At 39.8% G+C, this 26893-nt stretch overlaps 1 protein-coding gene and 1 non-coding gene across 5 annotated transcripts in view; both read left to right on the forward strand.

Annotated features, from left to right (window-relative positions):
• The window catches only part of CACNA2D1 (calcium voltage-gated channel auxiliary subunit alpha2delta 1), a 901795-nt gene that overhangs the window by 459083 nt on the left and 415819 nt on the right, over positions 1-26893 (forward strand). The gene's annotated exons all lie outside the window — the stretch shown is intronic.
• On the forward strand, positions 16572-16674 carry LOC148529239 (U6 spliceosomal RNA). The gene has a single exon (XR_015877845.1). It is a non-coding gene; the product is annotated as a U6 spliceosomal RNA (small nuclear RNA).

A 26893-nucleotide genomic window follows, 5' to 3' on the forward strand; every position in this document is an offset into this window, starting at 1 on the left:
ACAACCACAACTCATGCCCAGTCTCTCACCATTTCCAATGTTGACTACTGCTGGCTGCTGCATCTCCTCCTATGTGTAAATAAATTATATATATATATATTACATATTGCATATGTATGTATGTATGTATGTGTGTGCATGTGCAGTACTATTTTACATTCCTGAACATTACTCCACACAGTACAGGAATCAGAAGGTCTCATCTGAGTCTACAGGTGACCATGGGGTTCTATGTACTAAGCTATGGAGAGAGGCAAAGTGGATGGAGATAAAGTACCAACTAATCTGCTCTTAACTGTCACGTTACAACATACTTACCTACTCTACTGGGAGGCTCTCTAAGTTTTGGGTAGCCCCCCGCATCCCCAGAAGAGTATCTGTGTCTCCTGCATCCCGCCCATTTCCTAGTGAAGTAGGCAGGATGGGGAGATAATTGCCGGGGATCACGGCATAATTGGTGGAAAACGAGGCTCCGTATGGAGGGGGCGCCATTAAATGATGTAAAAACGGGGCATAATTACATAGGAACCTCACCCTGCCCCCCGAAGTGTCCAGCTGTGTCTCCTCTCCAGGCACCTCCCGGAGAGGACTTAATAAAAGTCGATAAGTATGCGTTACAGACTGTGTATGAAAAATTACAGTTAGGAGCTGTTTGTTATCTTTCACAATTGTATCTCTCTCCAAGCTTTCATGAATACCCGCTTATATCATTGACCACTTTATCTCTCTCCAAAGCTTAGTACTTAGACCCCACAGCCTGTAAAGTGACAGGAGCTGATAGGTTGGTAATTTATCTTCATCCACTTTAACTCTCTACAAGGCTTAGGCCCTGATTCAGAGCCGCTCGTAAGCGGCCGCTCGTTCGTTCTGACCGATGTTCGCACATCTGCGCATGCGTACGGATTTTAATATGCATGCGCGAACCAGTCAGTGCGGCCGAAAATCGTTTGTTCGCTATATAGCGAATGCCTGCTATTTTGAGTGACAGAAGGAGGCGTATGTGGGTGGTAACAGGGGAAGGTGCTTGAAAACGGGGGTGTGGAATTCGAACGCAGGCGTGCTTAAAGGTCAAAACGGGCGTTTTAAGGGAGTGCATAATTAATACAGCAGCGTCATTGACCACGTCACTTGTTTTTTTTTTTACTCAGAACTGCTCGCAAAATAGCGGTTGAAAAAACCAGCCACAAGAATAGCGAGCAGTTCATACGCTGTTCGATGTACTCGATTAATCTAATAAATAGCGGACATGACGTATGGTGCGAGCGGCAAGGGGGCGTATTTTTCAAAATTACAACCGCAAGTTTTGCTCGCTCGTTCAGACTTAGAGGCGTGAACAGACCGCAATTAGCGAACGGTTCATTTTAATAGCCACCCCTTGTTTTAGAACGAACGACCGCAAATAGCGAGCAGCTCTGAATGAGGGCCTTAGTACATAGACATCCTAATGCCAAATGCGCCTGTTATGTCTCCTGCGGTTTAGCCACTGCTGTGGTTGTGCAGCAACTCAAAGCTACAAGTTACAGCGTCTACTGCCCAGAATAAGGCTGATGCAGGTGAGCAGCTCTAATAAGGAGATCTGCTGCTCTCATGAGGGCTATAGATGCAGCTAGCCACCCATGAGGAAAACACTTCAGTGAGAAGTAAGATTATCTGAAGCTTATATGAATTGTTAAAACAATAAAAAAAAATTATATTTATATTTTATTTTACATTTTTGCAACTTATTATTACAACTATTATTATGTTCAGGCAAGTGTTGCAGATTTCAGTGCTCAGAGCGGGTTGTAGTCAGGAAGCCGGCGGTCGAAATGCCAACCGCCGGCTTCCTGACAGTGAAATCCCAGCATGGGACTAATGATAGACGTCTAAATACTGACACCTATCATTACCCCACGCCGAAATCCTGACGCCCGGCATACCTAACTTAGGTAAGCCGGGCATCAGGAGGTGACAGCCACAGGGGGGGCTTAGGTGAAGGGACTCCCGGGAGGGTCTTATGGTTAGGCACCCCCCCGGGAGGGTTAGGGGCAGGCTAGGGGAAGGGGGGCTAGCGTCAGGCACCCTCAGGGGGAGGTTAGGTTTAGGCACCCCAGAGGAGGTTTAGGGTGCGGGGAGGGGGGTTAGGTTTAGGCACTTAGAGGGGGGTTAGGCACTTGGGGGGGTGGTTAGGGTTAGGCACTCCTAAGGGAGGGTTAGTGGGGGGAGAGGGGAGGGTTAGGGGTTTTACTTACCTCTATCGGGACCTTCATGTGCTGGCCTTCCAGCATCGGTATTTCATTCGCCGGGCTTAGGTCCGGTGGTAATTCATACCGATTCCCTTGGAGAAGTCACATAACAGTAAGGGATAACAAACCAAGAAAATACCCGTGAACAAAACTTGTTCTCTTTGAATTTGCATGAAGTGGATGTAATTGTTTAGCAAAGCTGCAGGCATACACGGATCGTACTGTTTGAGATAATGTGGTACTGAAAGGTGCTGTTCAATATAAATCATTAATTCTAATTGTTATTGTTAGAGCGAACAAGGATATCTATCAACATTTTAAATATAGGAGTACTGTATAGTTAACGAGATGCTTCCCTCCAAAAAAAATGCTGTGTATCCTACCCACTGTCCAGTGCTTGTGGAGCACTATGGCGAAATAAATATATAAATAAACGTTTATTTTTAATGACTTTATTATGCTTACTGCTTTTATTTTTTTAAGTTACTTTTTTTAATCAACAAAAGTAACACTGTTTTTGGCAAACATATTTTCTTATGTTACTTGGATAGTTCATTTATAATATTACATTACAACTTACACTGCAGGACCAGGCATACAGCCATATGGAATTTTTTAAATATTGAAATATAAATCTGGTGATTTGCCACTTAGATGCCCTGCAACTGCTGTTGCTTAGTAACTAGCACAGCATCAACAACAGATTGCTGTCTCTGCTATAACAAAGGCTGCCTAATTACAAAGGCAGGTCCTCCAAATAAAAAGAATGACCCAGAACTGAAAAGGTTACTATACTAATATGTAAAACATCTGCTTATTATTGAGAGTCCAAAATGCCTGCATTATCTCCTGCCATTCTATGGTTCACAAATCCTCAGCCATGGTTTTATTTGCAAATTAGTTTTAAAATAATCTGTCAGACTGATGTACCAGCACTCATCACACTGAATCACTAATGCCGCATACACACTAGACGATAAAAGTGAACAATATGAACAAGGGAAGATATGACAGCGATAAGGTGGCATACATTTTTGGACATTTTTTCTTAAAAAGTGTAAATGACTTAATAACTAGTTACATAAATGGATTGGGGTTTATCCACCCTTAATTTAAATTTATTGTATTTTTTATTTATTAAATATAAATTTATTTGTATTTTTTATTTATTTCAGTGTTTATTTTTTTTTCACCTACAGACATGTAGAAGACAAACATGATTCTGGTAGTCTTGAGCTGTTGTCAAAGCACCCCAAACCCTCTGGAATCTATTGCATTTTGCACCTGACATAGAGCTACTTAGCATATACCCGGGCTCACCCTACTTGAACAAGTGCAAAGCATATGGCTTATTTATTATGTTAAGCCTTACATCACATGGACATGGCTGTTTCCGCATGATTAAGGGAAATCCAAAATATGGGGCTATTTATACACAGCAAACCCCAATACACAACCTGGAAGTTCATTCTTTTGCCGCAGTAAGCAAGCAGTTAAAGAACTTCAGAGGGATACAGTTTTATTGATGTGCTGTCCCTGCATGACTTTCATGGTAAATAGGTCAGTTAATTCATCTCTTATTACTGGGAATTGCTGCAATAAGAGATGATATGATGATACTTTACGGACCTTATGGAATATTGAAACCCATTGAATAGAAAATAAACTTCCTTCCTCTAAATAACATCTTCTATCACTGGAGCACCCAAGTATAAAGTATAAATCTTCTTTCTTGCAATAGTCCAAGTGGAAATAACAAATCTGAATAGACAACCAAAACTTAATGTAATATAATATAATTGTAATGCTAATGAATGAAGTATTGGCAGCAGGAGGTGCCAATATGCAAGCAGCCAATCAAGTGTGACTAGAACATGTTTCTGGTTTCATCATCATAAGCATATATTGTACACCAGCCATCCAGTACCAGCTAATCATACTCCTCCTAAGAAGCAGGGCCGTCTCTAAGGGTGTTCGACTAGTGCGGTCGCACAGGGGCGCCACCCATAGAGGGCGCACCCCTCCCCAACATCCCGATTTCAGGGGGTGGTCAAATCGGGAGTTTGGGGACCCCCACCGTCGCAGCTGTGCGGCAATGCTGGACCGCCAGAGTGTGAATGGATGCAGCGCGCATGCGCGCGGCATCCATTCACTGAGGGGAGAGGGCTGGGGGAAGCCCAGCCAGTGATGGAGGGCTGGGCTTTACCCCCTGCCTGATGTTATTTGGAGGCGTGCCATGCGGGCACACCTCCAAATAATGTCACGTATGGGGCGTGGCCTATGGTAATGAGACCATGCCCCCAACCGGGCCGGCACAGGGTGCTCAGACCCCTGGAGCCGGCCCTGCTAAGAAGTATTTCTGAGGGCAGTGGCGTCACAGGGTGGGTGCGGGGGGGCGGCCCGCACCCGGGTGTCACCCGCCGAGGGGTGACACCAAGGTGCAGGCTCCCCCTCAGTGACAGGAGCCGGGTGCTGCACTATAGCATTAAGTGCAGTACTCGGCTCCTGTCAGTGAGGGAGCCGGCACTGCCCATGCCCGCACCTCCTGCAACCCCCCATTGATACATAATGTATCTTACATTTTGTTTACCGCGGCCATGGGTCGGCTTCGCGCCGCGAGGCCACGCCCCTCCCGAAGGTCCGACATGAAGGACTAAGCTGGAGGACCTAAATTAAGGTTAATACAAAGGTCGGTAAAAGGTAAAATGGAAGATGGGTAGAAAAAAAACAGTCCCATACTTTTAGGGTATAAAGGGTAGCTTTGGGAAATAATCTGAGTTGTGGGCAAAGTTGATTGGGTAACCAGAGAAGATCGGGAAGAGAGAAACCTTGGAAAAGGGCACTTTCCAGGTCCACCCAAGGCTTAGATCAAGAGGGAAAGAACCAGTCAAACAGTTGGGAAAGTAAAGTAGCTTCATGATACCTAATCAGATCAGGAAGGGTAAGACCCTTTGTGGTTCAGAGTGGATCATATGGCTATAAGCCATCCTGGGGGTCTTATGTTTCCATACATAAGAAAGCATTAGTCGCCTCATTTGACATAATAATTTATGGGGGATTGCATAGGGAATGTCCAAAAACAGATACATTAACTTTGGCAATAGCATAATCTTGAATGCCGCTAAGCGCCAAACCAGGAGACCTCGTCATTCATCCAAGCGTTAGCCAGTGATGTCAGTTGGGTCATTAAAGGGACATTATTAACTTCATGCACAAATTGAATATTCTGAGGGATGGAGATTCCTTTATTTGCTAGAATTTGCAGTAACAAGTTCCATGTCTTTGCTCAGCAATGATATTCCCAATACAAAGATACTCTGTGTAGGACAAGACTACTGTGTATATAATTGTTATTCCATTGATTCATCTTATAGTAACATCACACATCATGTCACTTTGTCCCCATCTACAGGTTGCCAATATTTAGTGCTGTCAATCATATAAAGGGGGCTCTGAGAGAGTTATGTTAATGAACAGATAACCATGGATGAGAAGGGTGAGGGGCGAGTTGCTGCAACTAAAAAGTTGATAAAAACAGTCATTTCACAAACTTAAATGCTTATTTCACCTAATATATTAAACATTTAACATTAGCAAAAGCATTGCAATCAATTTTTATCTGTCCTAATGTTAACACTATCTATGTATGGCTTCTACCTTGCAGTTGTATACATCTGTAGGTAGCTGGTAAAGAAAGATGGCAGTCCACCACTTATTGGTTCATTCTCCACAGGCTGCTATCCCATTCCCTCTTCCCCATCTATCCTATCTCTGCTGCAGACCAGTAAGAGTTACTTGGGTGTCATAGTTTGGTGCAGATTTTTTTCTCTGAGCACTGTAGGAAAAAACTTTCACTGTTAAATTATATTAGAGAAAATGCTTATTTAACAAATTTACAGGACTTAGCAATAGCTGCAATGATTTAAGCCCTGCAGCTTCCTACAGGCAAAAATTCTCTATATAAAATGAGTCATATTGGGTTCACGTTAATGTCTATTTGTCAAATAATATTGTTGACACATTCATATGCTTTTATTATTCTTATTGAAGAATCCTATTATTTTTCTTCCTGACATGGTAAAATCTGAGATGATAATCAAATGAAACTTTCTTCTATTCTCCTATGTCACAGGTAGATCTCCGTATATACAGGAATATCTTTAACGCCTCACACATGCTATGGAAATGTTCACATAAAACCTAGAACAGTTTATTTCAGCCTTATAGAAGTGCATATTAAAATACACAAATTGAGGATACCCTATGTACAGGATTTGTCTGCACTGCACATCACCCGTACATTGCGGTAGCACAGGTAATTTCGCATCATTCCTAACTGAATTGACCCCTTAAACTATTATCTGTAAAACATCTTACAAATTAATACACCATGTGGCTGTATATGGTGCAACGCGCACAAGGCCCCTAGCACTTTAGTACATATTTGGATAGCAATGATTTACTTTTTTAGTCTGCTATTTAGATCTGCAAAGTCAGAAGTGCTTAACTGACTCAATAATGTGTTTGTTTGTCTCTAAAAAGTATTTGATGTGTTTCTATCTATTTAACAAGAGTCTACCAAGACATGTTGGTGTTTTATATCAAATATTAATGTCCAGATTCAGCCATTGGCAATGTTGAAATACAAATGTATCCTTACACATCTTTGCTTTGGTCGCGGCAAAAAGCCCCTATTGGCGCGCCAGGTCATGTGTCACTCTGCTAGTGCCAGGCATTTTTTTGCGTCTTTGTTTTTACAAAAAATGTGTCTAAATTGCATTACAATATGACTAGAACACACCAGCAGACTGTGCTGACTAGTTTGATATGCAACACTTGTATATCTGTGTGCGACTGAGTCTCTGAATCAGTATATGAAGTGCTACAATGTAGCAGCCGCAGCTATTTCATTTCAAGTTCTGTTGTGCTTCATTTAGAGACTCAGGTGCACACAGATATACAAGTGTCACATATCAAATTAATTAGCACAGTCTGCTCTTGTGTCCTATTGACATCACAATGCTATTTAGGTGCATTTTATGCAAAAAAAAAGGTGTCCGACGCTAGTAGAGTAGCACGGGACCTGGAGGGTCTCACTCACGCCAGGCAAGTCACGGTGCTTTGGGTATTGAGGCTAGATGTATGAGGACACATCTGTATGTGCAACACTGAATAGTAAAGGTGCAGTTCAGGTTAACTGAAGTATTTTCATTTAGAATATTGTAATGTACATAATGTAATTTATCATATATTTTCAGTTTACGGCTTCAAAGTTGTTAATCAAATATAAGGAGTGATGTCACTTAATTGGGATAGAGCCACATCTAATCAGTTGTGATAATTTTCCCAGGAAATGTCATGTCCTATCTTGCTAGTCACCCATGGTTCAGAATGTTACAAATACAGATCTGTTTACTTCAGGGGGTGGAGAACCCTTTAAAGAATTTGGTTTCTCGATAGTTCTTACAGAAACTTTGGGTCCAACCAAGCACACATATTTGTATTTCTGGATAGGAAAGCAATGTGTGGAAAATTGCTAAGATAGAAGCCATATCTATCTTTGGGATTTTTTGATATATCAAACATAGAATAATGCCATATATTATAGCTGAATCAGGATTATTACGAAAGGAATATATAAATGTTGTTATGGTTAACCCTAAAATTTGGAGTTGCTGTAGATAACATGGTTTCCAGCAAATCACATGGTTTGAGCAGACCGTGAGTTACTGTGTTTTTGGCGTATGCTTCGCTGATGCTTGGTTTATATCATCTGACTTTGATTGTTCATTCTGAAATGTCTGGTGCACAGATAGGAAGTAGCCATTTTGTTTTAGCCCAGGTCAAAAATCCGAAAAGCTTTAAGTCCCTTTGGCTAGAAAGAACCATAATTGAGATTCGATCATATTTATTATACATCCCTTATAGGAAACATAATATCTCAAAGCAATGTATAAATAACCACTTTATATATATATATATATATATAGATAGATAGATAGATAGATAGGGTTAGGCACTGGGGGGAGGTTAGGGTTAGGCACCCCTAAGGGAGGATTAGGGTTGGGGGGGGGAAGGTTAGGGATACGATAGTTACTTACCTTGTCAGGATCTTCACTCCTCTGTCTTCTGGCGTCGGTATTACATCCGCTGGGCTCACATCCGGCAGTATGTCATACCGATTCCAAGTAAAATATATATACAATATGAACGGGGAACAAACATATTATTCAAATCACAATGGACAATATAATTATCTAAGGTTCTATACCAGTGAATATAATTACATTCACAATAAGGAGTATTCTAAAATCTTTGGAGTCAAATCGAAGATCAAATCCGTGCTGCTGGATAAGCTAAATGTAAACAAAAAAGTGCTCAAATTAATATCATGGACAACACCATTTTATAATTAAAATAATAATAATTATAATAATAATTTTATTTATATAGCGCTTTTCTCCTACAGGACTCAAAGTGCTTTACATTTACAGTACAAAACACAAAATAAGCTTAAACAAGGGACATTAGTGAAATGTTTGGGTCTTGAGTCTATTTTTGAAGGATTCTAGAGTGGAGGCCTCTCGAACTGTGCAGGGAAGTGAGTTCCATAAGGTTGGAGCCCCAAAACTGAAAGCTCGACCCCCTGACGAATTCCGGGAAATTCTAGGTACTGTTAATAGCCCTTCGAATCAGAAGCAGCTTTAGGTACCTTGGGCCATGGTCATGTAGGGCTTTGTAAGTTAGCAATCCAATCTTGAAAACAATTCGCCATCTGACAGGCAGCCAGTGAAGGGAGTAGAGAGTGGGTGTTATGTGGCTGGAACGGGGCTGGTTGGCTAATAGCCTGGCAGCTGCGTTTTGTACCATCTGCAAGCGGTGCAATTCTTTTGCTGGGAGTCAGAGGTAGAGGGTGTTGCAGTAGTCTAGGCGTGATGATATAAATGCATGTGTGACTTTAGGCAGCTCTTCTGAGGGAATTAAGTGCTTGATTCTGGCAATGTTCCTCAGATGAAAGAATGAGGATTTGATTGTGGCTGATACCTGATGTTTAAGTGTCAAGCCACTATCCAGGACAAAACCAAGATTCCGCACGTGTTCAGTGTTGTACATACAATATAGTAATAAGGGACAGATACAAGGAGAAAAAAACACATCAGGTGTATACCAATTAACAATCAGGTACATACCACTTAGAAGAGACCTAGGGCCTGATTCAGAGCCGGACGCAATTTGTGCTCGCTCGTCCAGAAAAAGGGGCTGGCTATTTAAATTGACCGTTCGCTCTTTGCGGTCTGTTGACGCCTCTATGTCGGAACGAGCGAACAAAACATGCGGACGTTAATTTGTAAAAAACGCCCCCTGGCCGCTCGCATCATACGTCATCTCCGCTATTTATTAGATTAATCGAGTACATCGAAAGGCGAATGAACTGCTCGCTATTCATGTGGTTGCATTTTCCTACCGCAATCATGCGAGCAGTTCTGGCTAAAAGACACCCAACTGACGTGGTCGATGACACTGCTTTGTTAATTATGCACACCCTTAAAACGCCTGTTTTGACCTTTTGGCACGCCTGCGTTCGGATCTCCACTCCCCGTTTTCAAGCACCTTCTCCTGTTACCACCCACAAACGCCTCATCCTGTCACTCAAATTAGCAGCCATTCGCTATTTTGCGAGCACACGATTTTCGGCCGCACTGACTGGTTCGCGCATGCGTACTAAAACCCATACGCATGCGCAGATGTGCAAACATCGCTCGGCGCGAACGAGCGGCCGCTTACGAGCAGCTCTGAATCAGGCCCCAAGTGTGTCCAGGTGAGGATTACCCAAGAATTGGTTCTCAAACTGCCTAAAAACATATTAGGTACAATAAAGTTTTTTTTTTTTAAGGCTAATGTAGATATTCTTTAAATTCAACTAGTGTTATATATAGGTATCTAAATCTTATCCGCCCCAATGATTTTATATTTATAGGGCCAGTAAAAAATTATTATGTATACAACTAATGCAGTATAAACATACAAATTAATCTATATCTTATCCACCCCAGTGATTTTATACATATAAGGCTGGTACAAATATAGTATGCATTCATATTATTTATAAAGCTAGTATAAATCCTTACCATTAATAACAAATCTCATTGTCTTATACTTCATATAACTAGTGGGATTTTATACCACTACTCACAAATCCCATTATTACATATCAAACCTTTTACCTTACAACAGAATCCTTTTATACTTTATGTCAGAGTCTATACAAACAAAAAGATATATTGCTGGAGTTGTTACAAAAGTTTCATCCATTCAATTTAAAAAGAAACTGATCACCGTGTGTGTCATCCAGAATGAGCTGATCCTTCAAAAATGAGTGCTAATTAGAGTGTGGGTGGAATACCATTCTTATAAACATCAGCCGCTTACATCACTTCCTCCTTCTTTTCTGAGCTAAGTAACCCCAAAAATACTAGTGAGTCTAGAAAGTGAACCTAACTGATCTAGTGAGAGATGAACATTACATTACTATTAGATGGAACATGCGTTCCAGCGGCCATATTGGATCCTTAACTGCAATGAATCTTTTACCAGAACCGCAAACGATAGGGGAGTAACTCAGATCGCACTTCTGGTTTGCGTTCCTAAAGCCTTCGGTGTGCGTTTCAGCAGCCATGTTGGCCTAGTATCCATATCGCATTAAGGCCTACTTCTGGACTGTATTCCACCAAGCCTTAACGTGCTTAATATAGACAGCACTTTAACCCCACAGAGGTGGAATGTCCACGTGACTTACAAATCCCCAGCCTAGATTCTTAATAATTAAAGGGGAAAACAAAATTATACAAATTACAAAAATAATAATCATGAAAATATAAAAATAAACATACGGTATATACAGATGAATTTATATAATAATATGGTACAGATATCAGAACTTTTTAACAGTAATATATAAACATTAACATTACCATTTATACATCCAATACCACATTGATACACTTTTTTTATAACTCAGCAATCAAATAAATCTTTATATACTCACAATATACAATCAACACATTATTTAGTCTTATACCTAATAAATCATCATTATGCAGAAGTGTAAAACTAACGGATATACAATAATATACTATTATTATTATTATTATTATTATTATTATCCTTTATTTATATGGCTCCACAAGGGTTCCGCAGCGCCTTACAAGTACAAAAACAAAGTACAGAAACAGTACATAAACAGTTGACCAGAACAAGAAAACACTGACATACAGTATAAGACATTGCAGGACAAGTACATGGTATATAAACATTGCTGCAACCATAGCAGGATGGCAAAAATCAAGGGTTAGGTGCTGTTATAATGAGTATAGAGTAGATAACAATATAAGTAAAGGAAGGAAAAGCACATGAGGGAAGAGGGCCCTGCTCATGAGAGCTTACATTCTAAAGGGGAGGGCAGGCAGACAGACAGGGGTGACACAGATATGGTAGACAGTCAGCCTGGAACAGAGGGTTAGAATGACAGATGGGTGGATTCCTGTTTTACATTATGTGAGCCAGTAAGATGGAGTAAGATTTACACCTCTGACATTCTACTTTACGTGACAGTTTTTGTATGTGTCTGTGGAAAGCCATGGTTGTTACTGTATGGTTAAGGTGTGAACCAGCAGTCTGAGGTAAATGTAGAAATTGGTGAAAGTAGTTGATGTAAAGAGATGTTCAGATGTAAAATAATGATAAGTTGTGATAGAGTGTGGATTCCATAATGCAGATTTATTGATTTGGAGGGTGATGTGGGACACATGGGGTTTGCAGGGTATTTATTCCATATTAAAACCGCTGTGTGTTTGTGTGGGGCCTGGATTTGGTGATATGTCACCAGATAATAAAAGCAGAAGGATAGAGAAGTAGATATAGTTATAGGAGGTGTGTAAAAGTTTTTTATAGTGACACAATGAGGCTGTAATAGTCAATGTATGATGAAAAGAAAGCTCATGAGGTTTAAGAGGAGGGGAGTGAATCAATACGGCTGCAATGAGCACACAATATACAATAATATACCGTATTATACAAAAGTGTAAATATATTAGGGCCATTAAGGATGTATGAGCGACCATTTGAAGGTTCCACGAGTGTTAATCTCAAGAAAGGGGGGAAAGAGGCTTAAGTAATAAACTGTGTAAATCATATTCTGTGGCTATGTTGTATGTAATGTACAGTATGAGATATGCACATATAGAGATGTGCGGTTCAGTTTTCCTGAGACCGAACTTTGGGGTTCAGAGTCGAATAGAGTCCCTGCTCAGATTACTTTTGGGGTTCCAGCTTGTGTCTACTTTAAATTCGGAACTCAGATTTAAATACCGAATCTCTGGTTTTGGATTGCATATAAACAGGTCCAAATTATATGATTTTAGCTGGGTTTTTTTTCAATTTTAAAGAAATCCAAAGCCGAATCCTAACCAGAACACTTGGGGATTTTTTTTTACCAAAACCATAACATTTGAGGGTGGTTGTGCCAAAACCAAAACACGGGCCCGCGCAGATCTCTAGTTCTATATTACAGCACAACAAAATGATAGATAAAACAGTGCTACAAATCTCCTTTACAGAAATGTAGAAAATCGTCCCTTTATTGAGCCTGCAAACTCCTCTCCTTCAGAATTTTAGTAATGATTCTGTGTTAATTAGGGGTATATTTACTAATTATTGGGTTCATACCTGATAATTACAATTTCTTGTCGCTGCTATTTGTGGCAATAAGAAATTCACATTTGAGAGAATAATAAAAAGCGCTGCTGATTGGAGACCCTTTTGCTTAATAATAATAAACGGGTGTATCTAGGGATCCAAGCGCCCCTGCCAAAGTAATGGACTGGCGCCCCCCCTATGCAGTGTCCCCAGTAGTAATCCCCCCTATGCTGCATTGCCCCCAGTAATAGTCCCCCTATGCTGCATTGCACCCAGTAGTAGTCCCCCCTATGCAGTGCCCCCAGTAGTAGTCCCCCTTATACAGTGCCCCCAGTAGTAGTCCCCCCTATGTTGCATTGTCCCCAGTAGTAGTCCCCCCATACAGTGCCCCCAGTAGTAGTCCTCCCTATACAGTACCCCCAGTAGCGCCCACCTATACAGTGCCCCCAATAGCGGGCACCCCCCATAAAGTGCCCCCAGTAACGGCCACCCCCTATACAGTGCCCCCCCGCTGTGCCAGACTTACACACACAGACGAAGAAAAAAATACAACTTACCTGATCCCCGCTCCTGACGCGACCGCCGCTGTCCGCTCCGAGTCCCGGCTCTTCTCTTGCACTATGGGAGAGACGTCATGACGTCTCTCCCATCACCCGCTGCAGGGGCAGCTGTAAGACGGAGCTCATGAGTGAGTTACAGCCGGCTCCCTCCGTGGACGACGCATCAGCCAATGAGAGTCTGTCTGACTCTCATTGGCTGGCTGCTATAACAAGCACACAGCCGCCGCTGGCGACTGTGTGTTTGTAAACTGTGTAGGGCAGACCACTCTCACTGCGGTCTACCCTACACTTGTGGGACCGGGGGACTAGCTGGGGTAGCCCACCCCTTGGCTGCTGGTGACACTGCCGGGCGGCGCCCCCCTTTTGGTCGGCGCCCCTGGCTAGTGCCATCCTTTCCAATGGGTAGATACGCCCCTGATAATAAATATAATTTAATGTCACATACAAATGGCCATATACTGTATAAGCACACAAAAATACAAGACAATTTACATAAATTACAGTATATAAAATTGTTTTCTAAAATATCAGGTTAATATCTGAGCATATAGTTATAGAGCAGCCACAAGATATAGCAGGCCGCCAACACCTCCACATATGTTGCTGTATTGTGGAAGTGAATAATATACATATAAATAATACACATAAAACAGCTCCACAGACCACTGGGCGTTCCTCTGGCTTATGTCCCAGAAAAATAACACTTCAAGGTTCCAAGTGTATTTAAATCTATATGATTTTGTTAGGTCAAGGACCAATTGTATAGCAACATTTTTGACAGAAATTCACATTTACCTGAATATACTAAAAATCACATGCAGGGAGAGAAGCTCCGAAAGGAGCCCGTACTTCTGTTGTGTACAGAAGTAAAATGATCACAAAACCAATCATTTCCCTTCTTTGACGGGAGCCGGTCTGCTCATGTGTGGTCATCAGACTACGCATGTGCTGCGGCCACTGCCGGGGAGAGTTCCGGAGGAACCCTTTCCTGGTAATTTTTGTGAAACAGTAGCTCATAGGCCATATCTGGAGATGGCGTATCTTATTGGGGCCAAGCACCTGGAATGCGTAAATCTGACAGCTTTGCAGCCCCCATAGAAACTTATTGGGGCTGTGGCTGCTTTCAGAAATGGAGGGACCGCAGCCGATATTGGATTTCTCTCTTCATACGTACAGGGGATTCTTATATTTGTTGGTATCCCCCGAAAACGGCTATTTTCGGGAAATATCCTGCGAATATCACTTGATAAATAGATCGCTTCTGCATTCCTCACATGTTTTCCCACCTAATGTATTCACGCAAAGTTGTTTTTCTTTTTAATGTTCAACTATTGACACAAATGTTATCATTGTTATCACTGATAAATGTTATTTTAGTAAATGTACTGGTTTCCTGTAACTTATGTTGTACTTTATAATTTTCTTAAGTACATTTTTATTGTAAATAAATAGAAGAAATATGGGTCAAATACCACAAGTTCATCAGTATAAATGTCATGATTACCATGTATCACACAGACATATTTAGGAATGACATTTATGTTGATGAACTTGCGGTATTTGACTGCCACCTGCGGTACGCAAGCTTTTTACCTATACTGTCTGTTTGCTTATTAAAGAAGTCTTTTAATGCACTATGAGACGCCCCCATATTTTTTCTATTTATTAGCAATATCCTTACCTGAGACGTGAATTCGGGTTTAAAGGGGAAGACTCCGACTTGATTTAAGAAGTTGTTTGTGCATAAGACTGGCTCTGATATCATCTGAGACCGGCTGTTTCTTACAAGCAAACGCTATTGGGACAGTTGTTATTGGATTTCATTTTAAAAAGGACTGATTAGCGCACAACCTTTTTTTCCTACTACAATTTTTATTGTAGCTTGTCCAAAACAAAAACAAACATACATCAATGGATTGAAAAATTAAAAATGTCAAAACACAATTGTATAGAATAGTTCCACACATTAAAGAGATAAACTTGGCACAAAACTCAAATATATATATATATATATATATATATCAAGAAAAATAGCATTCCATGGCAATTTAAAAATTATAGTTCCATAATTGACACTGATCAATAAAAACAAATAATAATGATCTGTTTTCTTACTTGTAATACCTCTTCTGACATATAAGTAATAATTATACAAGGTCTTTCCAAGCCAATGACTCCCACTGCAAGAGACAGAGTGAAGGGGTGATCTTATTGGGGAAAGTTATGGATTAATGTGTTCTGTTTTGAAGCATATGAAATTTCAGTCAATCAAGGAGATTGTCAGCAAGAATCATTGATCCTTTAGAGGAGGGAAGATTTTCTCACATGGGTTTAACAGATAATCCAGTGTTTGTCCTCAAAAGCATACAAATATATACGACCAGTCTCAGGAAGCACACCTAATTGGATGTTACTTGCTATTTTGGCATTTTCACAGTCCCAATATGCAGTTTACCAACAAATCGCATAAATCCCTCATCTTGAAAATATTTGATTTTCTCATTAAAAACAGCTGTGAACATCCTGGCGATGGAAAAATTAATTAAACAAGTTTTGTAAACTATTGTTACAAGTGTCTGAGTGTGTGCTTTCTACTTGAGGCTCATTTTTCAGCCATCAACTCATCTGTGACAGGTAATACCATCAAGGGAACAAACTGATCCAAAGTAAAGAATTCTTGGGATTATTTACAGGTTTCAGCAACAGTACGGTCATAAAGAAATTGTAATATAGAAAGCATATCCCCTGTCTCCCTCTGGTTGGAATCAGAGATGTGCTTGACTAGTTCAGGGTGATGAGTATAACATGTGACAGACCATTCAGAAGCTGAAGGAAAGAAGATAATGAAATCTTAAATTAGAATAGCTCTCCAAACTGGCTGACAGAACGGTTCAAAGCAAATTAAAAAAAAACCCACATAGGGGTTGACATTTGGAGAATTATGTACAGATTCAGGATGCTAAAATGTAATCATTGTTAAAGTCTGGCAATTTGATCTATCATAGTGGATATTTAGTCTACAAACTCAGAGATAAATGTTCAAAAAAAAAAGACCATTTTTTAAAATTTTAAAAAAGTTATTATGCTCTCTCTGCTTTGGCAGCACATATAGTAAAATTGAAGCGGTACATGAAAGATAAGCATGACACTTGTGCAAGGATGACGCTTAAATTCCTGAGACATTTAAAAAAGAACAATACACCAAACCACAAGTAAAACAAACATGCACAGATGGACCTGTGGGTTCATTTTTACCCTCAAATAATTTGTATGCGTCCACAAAACACCTTCGTACAAAACTATTTTAATTAGTTCTATATCAACATAGCAGAGCAGCGAGTGTCCCATGCCCAGGAACAGCATAATTTGGTAGAATCTCTTGATTGCTATTGCACGTGGCTGTTGAATTTTGGAATCTTTTACATTTTTGTGGTAGTTGCAGTTGATTGGGTGGCCAATCAGATGTTAACGTTATACAGTAAATTGGTAAGGTAGGAAATGAGAGGCTGTTCAATCACCTGTGAATATATACTGTATATAGGCTAGCTTTAACATTGACTTTGAGTCATGTGATTGTGTGCTATTAATGCGTGCAGTTAATGACATAAGACAATTTGTGTAACCAATAGATCATTATTAGAGCACATATCCATATAATTTGTAGACTGTGTATCTGATCCCATGTGGAATTTTGGTTACAATTATGCAATTTGTCTTTTGAAATTAATCGCACACAGTTGTTTTTAATTATTCTAATGTAGCCTTAATGTCAAAACAGAGTAGCAATGACAATAACAGATGAGGTTTCCAACAATAATTAGATTTCTACGTAAGATTTTGTCCAAGCAAAGTACTGTAGGTTATAGCTTTACCCTTCTTAAGTACATCCTGCTGGAGGAAGATTGATCATCAGAATTGTTTTAACTTTGCAAACAGCCTCCATTTCCAGCACAGTGTCCAAAAACCATTTTATTTGGCTCCTTGGTACCTGGTCACATAGGATTTAAGCACCATATAAGCCAATGCAGAAAGGCATCTATTAAAAATGGGGGCATGTTATTTCCTGCCTTGAGGGACCATTACCATAAATGATCCAGCTCTGCCTGGTACAAAGCTAACCATCCACCCAAGTAAGTTCCTTTCCATGTAATGCAATCTCCATGAGATGGATACATTGGGTGCTTCAGCTACGGGCCCCAGAGGTGTGAGGCCAGTAATGGCCTCTTAGGCCTTGCTTCCCTTAAGTCACTAATCTAATATAAAGTAAATGATAGGGGGCTCAGTACAGCTCTGTTCAGCCCATGCACCCATTCATACAAAACTACATGAACCTAATGTTGAATATTTTGCTGTCCCATTTACTCCAACCCTGCATACACATGCTTTGGTTTTGGTTTTAATTTGTTCATACTGTACAACCAAAAGTGCCCATCTTTTCAAATAAAGAGACTTTGTCAGCCATGTGCACATCAAGCAGTCTTAGTTCATATGTCAAGTATCACGCACAGCGAGTAGACATAAAACAGAATGTATCGTCTTCTTTCAGATCTGAACATGTTATATCTCATGACAAAAGGCTTTAAAGCCTGACTGCATCGCTCTCTCACTGTCAACTATATTTCAGGTGATGTCGGGTTATTTAATACGCTGAGTTATTCCTCTAGGATAACGTTAAAGTATTTAGACATTTTCTGGGCTAGAGTTTATTTTACTATTTCACCTTTATTGAGTTTGACATGTTATGGATAAAATAAAACCTTACCTAGATTGGGAAGCAGACCATATTTAAGGAGCTGTTGTGCTCCAACCAGACATAATGCTCATTGTTCGTGCTGATTTTGTGTGGTTACTTGGGCTTTGCAAACACTTCTTTGCAGACAAAGGCACATCTCTTGCAAGGGACTGCTGTAAATGAAACTCATCGGCATGTTTCCTTCAAAACTATTTCTCTGTTGGGTCTAGTATTTCTACCTTCATAGAATATTCATTGGTTCTTAAATTCAGCATAATAGTGTACTCATTAATAGTGTTTTCAGTTTTGTATGCAGATATCTACAGAGACTTTCTGCAAACAAACATAGATGCAAGGTGCATTTATTTACCAAGAGACAACACATCTACTTTGTGGAGGGTTGGAAATGTGACCATGGTATAGAATCTGTCAGTACTCCATTGAACAAATGTCACTGTCTATTTAGTCCTGAAACCTGGGTCAGATTTCCAGTCTATCTATACAGCGAATGTCCATTAAGTTAAAGGGAGTGTCACCTTTCACAAATGTATTGAATTGTAGGGATATTTAAAAAATATCCTTTAACGTCAGATGTGATTAGTAAAGCCCACAATGAGTTATACTTTCCACCTTATATTCTATTGTTGAAAATATAACTTTAATTATGTTTTGTCTGTATTTTAATTCATGTAAGTTGTGTTTCCTAATTATTTATATAGCCACTTTAAAAAGTCTCCACAAAAGTACATTTCTGATAGGAAAAGTGGGGTGAATTTCTGATAGGAAAAGTGGATGGTCACTCAGTTAATTATTATCTATGAAACATCGCTTAGAATAGCCTTTCACAGTTTTGTAAACTGATGCCTGTTTGTCAACTTTGCATGAATCTCCCTTCACCAACACATCTGCACCACACACATATCGCCATTATTTAAAAATTAAAGTTTTATTGGTAGAATTATAAAAAAACTATAACTACAATAGCAAATATGGCAAATATAATAGCACAAACATTAAATGAAAATTAAAAAAAAATTATAATAAAAGAAAAAAATTTAAAAAGGGAGGGGAAAAGGGGGAATACATGTGCACAAAATATTAGAACATGGATACAACCATAAATTGAAAAATTAATTGTATACAGTAATGCCACTTTACAGTAATAAGAAAATAATAAGAAAAGTGACTATAGGCCATATGAAAAAAAAAATTATAATACAAAGTTCCCAGATTGAATAATAAACTAACATTAATATAAAACATCAGCCCTCACATCACTGTAGGTAGATAATGCCAATGATATAAGAAGCATGGGGACATACTTCATTTTAACAAATCTGTCAATCAGAGAAAGTTTTTCCTTTTAAAATCCCATTTTTCTAACCACCATAAAGTACTACATATATAGATGTTGGTATTTCAGAGAGTGTTTGGGTGAAACACACATTTTTTAGATTCAGTCATTTCACTTATTTTCAGTGGTAAATGTAGCTGGGCTGTTTATTTCTCAGCTGTCATTGTCAAAATGTATAAAATTATTGAAATGATAAATTCCTATAGATTTTGAGGTCTAAAAGTTATTTTCTTAACTATTTATGGTTTGATGTGCTTAAGGCCTTGTATAGTTTTCCAGACACGTGGGGAAAAAAGCAAAAAAAATAAACAGTAAAAATAAAGAATTAACAGCATAGGTTCCTAAGGCAAATGTCAGGATACATTTAGTGGCAGCTGATTTGTGTTGTGAGACTGTGGCTAGAGGCTGCCTGGTCATCACTTCTTCAGAGAAGTCCTTGCATATTCTCTTCTTCGCCATGACCTGCAGGTTAAAGCCATGAACCGGAAGTGTCTGTAAAGATCTCTCTTCCCTGGCATGTCGAATCATCAAGGTAGAGCAGTTCAGATTTCTTAGGTTTTAGTTTTGCACTTGAATCAAGTAATTTGAAGTAATCTCCACTGTCTGATATGTAATTTCTGCCACAAATAGAAAGCCTTATTCTACAAATAATTTTGTTTAAATAGGATTCATATTACGAGTCATGTTTTGCTTTCAAGGAATGTCTACCAACCTCAGATTAACAGATTTATGACTCAACGAATAGGGAGAATAAACATTTACCAAAATCAGTACAAATTGTAATTTTTGTATGTTTATGGGACCTGATTAGAGAAAGTAGACTTTATTGTACTGCTTATTCCATTGTGAAATGAATAATTGGTGCGCTGTTGTTCTCGATGGAACGATATAAGATTCTTTGGATACAAAGACATTAATCAAGCCACACAACAAATATCAGTTAAAAAGACATTTATTACAAAGTAAAAGAGAGTAAAATATAATAAACACTCAATTTGCTTGAAAGATCATCTACTCAGAACATAAATGGTTTCATTTCCATGAGCCTTTCCAACACCTCTCCAATACATCGAGCATAGGTTTAGGCTGATTGTATGCTGACAAATGACAGTTTATATAGGAGGAAAACTCCTACATCAGCATTTAAACAAGTATAAAGGTCATGTTTGGAAATATACATAAATATTAATAGACAGTAGGGGGCACTGTTGCCTCAATTATGAATGTTGGAACAACTATTTATGAGGGGTGTTTATCGTGTATGTACTCAGATAAACTGAAGGTAACACCATGTTGACTCAGGATTAGTATGTCTGGTCTGGCCACATAACTAAACAGTGACCTTTGCTTCTTTCTGTCAGAAACACCTTATGCAATGTCTGACCACCTTCTAATGTTAGTTTTCACCTGCTTTTGTACAAATATAAGTGATGATGAATAGGCCCCTACATTTTTTTAAAGTGGACCAAGATCATTTTCACTCTTTTGCATGTGTTTTTGTTTGCTTACTAAAATGTATTTTGTTTCTAATATTTAGTTGTCATCTAAGTTTTGGAAATTTGGAATACTTTTTATATTTAAGCAGATTCACTTATTTAAACAAAATTTTGTTGTTGTATTGTGCACTTTACAGATGCTTCACAAGCACTTTACTTTGACTTATATATGTTACACTCACAAACACATGGGTCAATCTAGGAATAATATTGCACATTTGTAATGTTTGTGATATGTTTTATATCAGAGTATAGTTCTGTTTGCAATTATAGTATGTACATCTTGATGGTGTTGTCCATGAGCTTCTCTGTTAAGGTGATTTTTTACCATCTATTTACAACCTGAAATAGGAACATATGTTTTTAAAATGAGTTTGATAAAAATAAATGCAATGTTTATTGTGAAAAATTTTTTAGTGATATTTCTTTTAGGGTGTTACTAATGTCTGGGTTATCAGCAAATATATGGTTCTTGAATACTTCTAAGGTCCAGTAATATAGCACATTTACCAGATTTATGCAACACAGTTGACACTTTAGCTACACATTATAATCATGGAGAACATGTGAAATAAGAATGCATAAGTGTATATACTTAGGAAAAGTGCAACACAAATGCAGCTAGGTTGCAAAGTGTAATCAAATTAGGTTTTCTAGTTCCCTAATAGCATATTGAAGATTTAACTGTAAATGATACAAATGTTTGCCTCCATGGTATTCTATAAGGTAATTGATGGATAATTTGTGGCAGCTGATCACACCAGGCTGCACAGATTCTGAAGTATATAAAATATTGGAAATATAGTTTAAACGTATAGCTACAGTACAGTAAATGTTGTAAGTCTTTAGAAACATGCAAGTCCTTGCCACCTGTGTGTAATAGTTGTGTCTTGTTAAACCAGTAAATGAGGTCAACAGTTAAATAAACTAATAACAGCATTAAGAATAATCTCAACTGCATCAGATGCTGTTCGCTGTGGTCCTTATCAATGTTTCATATAATCAGTCATCATTAGTATGATGTTCTGAGCAAACCCTCATCTGCTCAAGTGAAGTGTCTCAGATGACCACAAGTAAGGAAGTGTGTTAAGACAGAATTCCCCTTATACACTCCATGACATGCCCATACAGAATGATGGGCTGAGAGACATGGGGGAATGATACTGATAGACACTGGGGGGGTGAAGCTGAAAGACACAGAGGGATTATGTTGAGAGATACAGAGATGGTGAGACTGAAAGACAAATGATGGGATGAGGCTGAGAGACACAGGGTGGAATGAGGCTGAGAGACACAGGGATGAATTAGGCTGGGAGGCACAGGGGGGATGAGGCTGAGAGACTAGGGGGAATGAGACACAATGAAAATGAGCCGATGGCTAGAGATGGGGAGATACAGGGGAGATGAGGCTGTAGAGACACAGAGGGGATGAGGTTGGAGACACAGGATTTGTGCTAGAGAGACAAGGCTGGGATGGTGCTGGAGTGACATGGCAGGGATGGTGAAGAAGAGATACAATTGAGGATGAGGCAGGAGATAGGGGGGTGAAGGTGGAGATTTACAGGGGAGACAAGCCAATGGCTGACCAGCCTGTACCTAAAGGAGAGGAATGGAAGCCCCAAAAACATAGCCAGGCCCCAAGGTTTTTGTTGCTGGCCCTGCCTATAGGGGCTACTTTTGTAGTTGAAAACGGGGGGGTGGATCTCTGACATCTGCTGTGGTCTCCCATGCATATATCCTGGGGTAAAGCGTGTTTTTAGGGGATATCCCACAAATATTTTTTTTATAGATATGCACCTCTGTCTTTTCTAAAAAATATAAATGGAAATCAATATGTTTATCATTGAACCATTACCAGTGGCGCAGAGAAGAGGGAGAGCAGGCACTGATTACCCAATCTTGCTGATTGGGCCTGGGTCCACCACTCCACCCTCCTAGTCCTGTCAGCGACAGCAGTGCAGTGAGTACAGGGAGGCTGCTGCTGCACTGATCTCGCTCCCCACCTTGATCTGTCCCTGGCTGAGGGGCACAACAACGTCCTCCTGTGGAAAGTGCTGGATCGCAAAGTTGTTTTTTTTTTCTTATTTGCAAGGAAGCGTGACCACGCCTCCTTACTTTGGGCCAAGCCCCCTTGCCATTACGCGAGTTTTGGCCAGGCCCTCTACAGTCCTGAGCATTACTAATACCCCTTTCAGACATAAGCATAAACCTGGGAAATTGTTGGGGCATGGTGAGTTGACCCGGGTTCTGCATATGTCTGAAAGGGTCTGACCCTGGTTGAAAGTCCTGGGACAGCGACCCTGCAATCTACCAGTGTTATTCCCGGGACTTGCAACCTATGTCAGTGCACCGGCTTATGTCTGAAAGGCATGACCTAGGTCTTGATGACCCAGGTCATGCCTAAAAGTTGATTAGCGGGCACAGTAGCACTTGGAGATTACATAATCCCCAAGCGTCAACTGTTAGACAGAAGACCCGGGTCATCCAGTGACCATTGTGAAGGGTGACGATCCAGGAATAATCTGGGTACATCACCCAGGTGTGAAAGGGGTAAGTACTGAAACCCTGGCTTCAACCTGTGTTAAGTTTCCAGAGTCCGAGCCGGGTTAAATGGTTTATGTCTTAATAGAGCATAATTAATAGCTCTAAGATCTAAACTACCCCCTGGCATGTTTGAAATCAGTTCAGAGAGCTTATTTGCTAAACTAAGATATCCTACAGGCAGATATTGGATATATATGAGATAGATATATATTAGCGAGAGACAGAGAGAGAGATTGGTTGATATAACTTTAGATATTACTGCTCCCACAGGCTGCATAGCCGGTGGCTGCCATAGTCTGTGTTAAGATTCAAAGTGTTCTGATTATAAGTGTAAATACAATTTGATAACTAAGTCGGAGTTACGCTGGAGTTAAACTGGAGGAAAACTGAGGGAAAAGAAACTCAAAACCAGAACAATTTCTGAACAACAGGAAGCAACATACTTATGTGAATGAACAAAATCAACATCTTCTGCTGTATGCATATCCAGGCAACTACTTACTGCACTCACTGCTTGGACATTGCAAGTGCTCCCCTGTCTGTGTGCTGCTCTTGTTGATTGATCTTTGTTGATCAGAACACTTCAGACTGGATCAGCTCGGGTACATTGTAATTTTGTCCTCATTCATTTTGTATTGCCTTTTCCAATTGTGTCACATCTATCCACTTTAATCATTTGTTTAAAAACTAATTCCTGCACCCACTACTCACATACCTCTCCTTTATATATCACTTTTGGAGCTGTGCTCATACATTAGCAGCACTGTTCTTTACATGTATTTTTGAACATTTAACAACTTTAATCCACACTGACTCTATATCTCACAGCCTCCACTCCAGTTTACATCTCAATTATTACCTTGTCCACAGCATGAACACCCTTACTTCACACAACCCCCATATTCTATGTCCACATATTCCTCTACTTTATCCATCCCTCTCTTCCCCCTCCTGTTTCCTCCACTGGCTGTTCTTCCTTTTTTTCTCTCATCAGTCTGCTTCCAACCCTCTGCTTCTTTCCCCCACCTCTCCTATACCTCCACTCTCAACCACCTCCCTCCATGGTCTTGTTACCCCACTACTAAGCCCCATTCCCTCCTCGTTCTGTCTGTCACCTCCAGGGCTGCCAAGAGAAATTCTGGGCCCGGGTACTGCAACATCCTGTGGGACCACATCATGTATGGCTGCACCCATTTGTGAGTGGGTCTAGCATGTGAGATGCACCCACTCACAGGAGCATGGCATAGCACCCAGCAGCTGGAACTAAAGTAGTCACTACTGTATTAGGATGGCGGGACAGTCCCATAATAGCTGCATTTCTTGTCAGGCTGTATATAGATGCTAAAATGTAACACACAAATTAAAGTGCTTCTACTTTACTTTGTGCATCTCTCATGTAAATAACACAAACAATCTATTTTCTATCATAGAGATAGATGTATGAATGACTTAATTTTTACATAACATCAGGTCGTCTTATACACACACATTCCGCAGCACTTATCTTAACCCACTGCTCCATGCTCCTTCCTCACTATCTACCCCTCTGTGTCGCCCCTGTCTGTCTGCCCTTCCCCTTTAGAATGTAAGCTCTCACGAGCAGGGCCCTCATCCTCACGTGTTTCTCCTCCCCCTACTTATAGTATCATTTACTCCTAACTCCCCACAACGGCACCTAACACCTGGTTGCTCATGTCCTGCTGCTTGTGTTTTGCAGCTGAGTTTATAACCTTGTCCTTGTCCTGCATTGTTTTGTATTACTATTAACTGTTTTTCTTGTGTGCTCATTTATGTACTGTGTAAGGCGCTGCGGAACCTTTGTGGCGCCATATAAATAAAGGATAATAATAATAATAATAATAATAATAAGATAGATGGATATTTATAAGTAAAGTATATTTGGGATATACAGTATTAATATATTTGAAAGAGAGGTAAGAGAACCCTGTGTTATTTTTAAGAAAGCAGGAAAAGAAAGTGAAGCCACTGAAATGCCTGCGAAGCATAGTCTGCTTCATTACTACGGCAAACACGAAAAGCTTTGAAAATGTCACCACTGTCAAGAAGTACAGAATCTACAGTATAATAGTAGCAAGGAAGCAATGGCAGAGAAAGTTCATATAAATGCAGCCATTCTAGGTTAATTTCTGCAGCCAACATGACATTTTTAGAAAGGCCATGCACCTCTAACTGACAATTTACTCTAACATGATAGTATTAGTTGAATATTAATTGTATTTTTTATATGAAAACAAAAAGTAACCCTGCAATAAAAAAAAAATTACTTGTTTCATTGTCACACATTCCTAATTAAATAAACCCATTGTGAAAGTTGTTTGATAAAAGGCCTAGGAGCCTATTTGTAAAGCCCTCGGGCCCTGGCAATCATTTGGAAACAGCAGTTTCCGCATGATTACCACTGAAGTATGCAACAAGGCTATTTATTGAACATCTAAAACCTCTTAAACATCTAACACAGGAACAATCTCCAATATCTCCTGCATTCCTGTAACAGAGCACACATCAGTCTCCAGACAATAGGGACGTTGCAGTTGTGCTCCAAAAACGAAAAGACCTAAAGGTTGTGTATGCGCAGTCACACTGCTGGGACAAGCAGGGTATTAGGCACAGGGAGATGATAAATATAATGATAAATACACCCCCTAGAATTGTATGGACCTCTTGGAGATGTTGTGGGAAATGTGTTATACCTTCTAAAGAGTTGAAAAGTGGAGGAGACGTTGCCAATCAGCATTGATGTAGAATTTATCAAGTACATTCTACAAAATGATAGGTAGAAGCTGATTGGTTGCTATGATAAACTTCTCCACTTGTCCACTTCTTCACTCTTTAGAAAGTTTGATACATATCTCCCTTTATTTCTTACAACTCAGGCCTTGAACCTACTGTATGGTGTGACAAAATGCCAATAAGATTTCTGTGTTAGCTTCCTACCTAATCATTCCTCCTAACTACTGTATCCCAAATTAGGCAGGACAGTCCTAATTGAGGGCTTTGTCCCACTATTAATATTGCTTTGTTTTATGAACTGGAAGTTGGGGAGTCCCATTCATTGGTGATTTGCAAAGCTGTAATTAACGAATACTGTGCACACCTACCACTGGTGTGTTCATCAGTGATGTGGTGTTTTTATGGGAGGTTAAAGTTGCTTGGTGCTCGATACTCCATTATGTATGTTTATGCGCTCACTGTGCCTGATTCACCAACTTAAATGTTGGGAGATATGCTTAAATATAGGGAGTTGAGTTGTATTGCTCTAAATGAAT

The sequence above is a fragment of the Taudactylus pleione genome, unplaced genomic scaffold (genome assembly GCF_031769625.1).
Source record: "Taudactylus pleione unplaced genomic scaffold, aTauple2 ptg000086l, whole genome shotgun sequence".
Taxonomy (NCBI): Eukaryota; Metazoa; Chordata; class Amphibia; order Anura; family Myobatrachidae; genus Taudactylus; species Taudactylus pleione.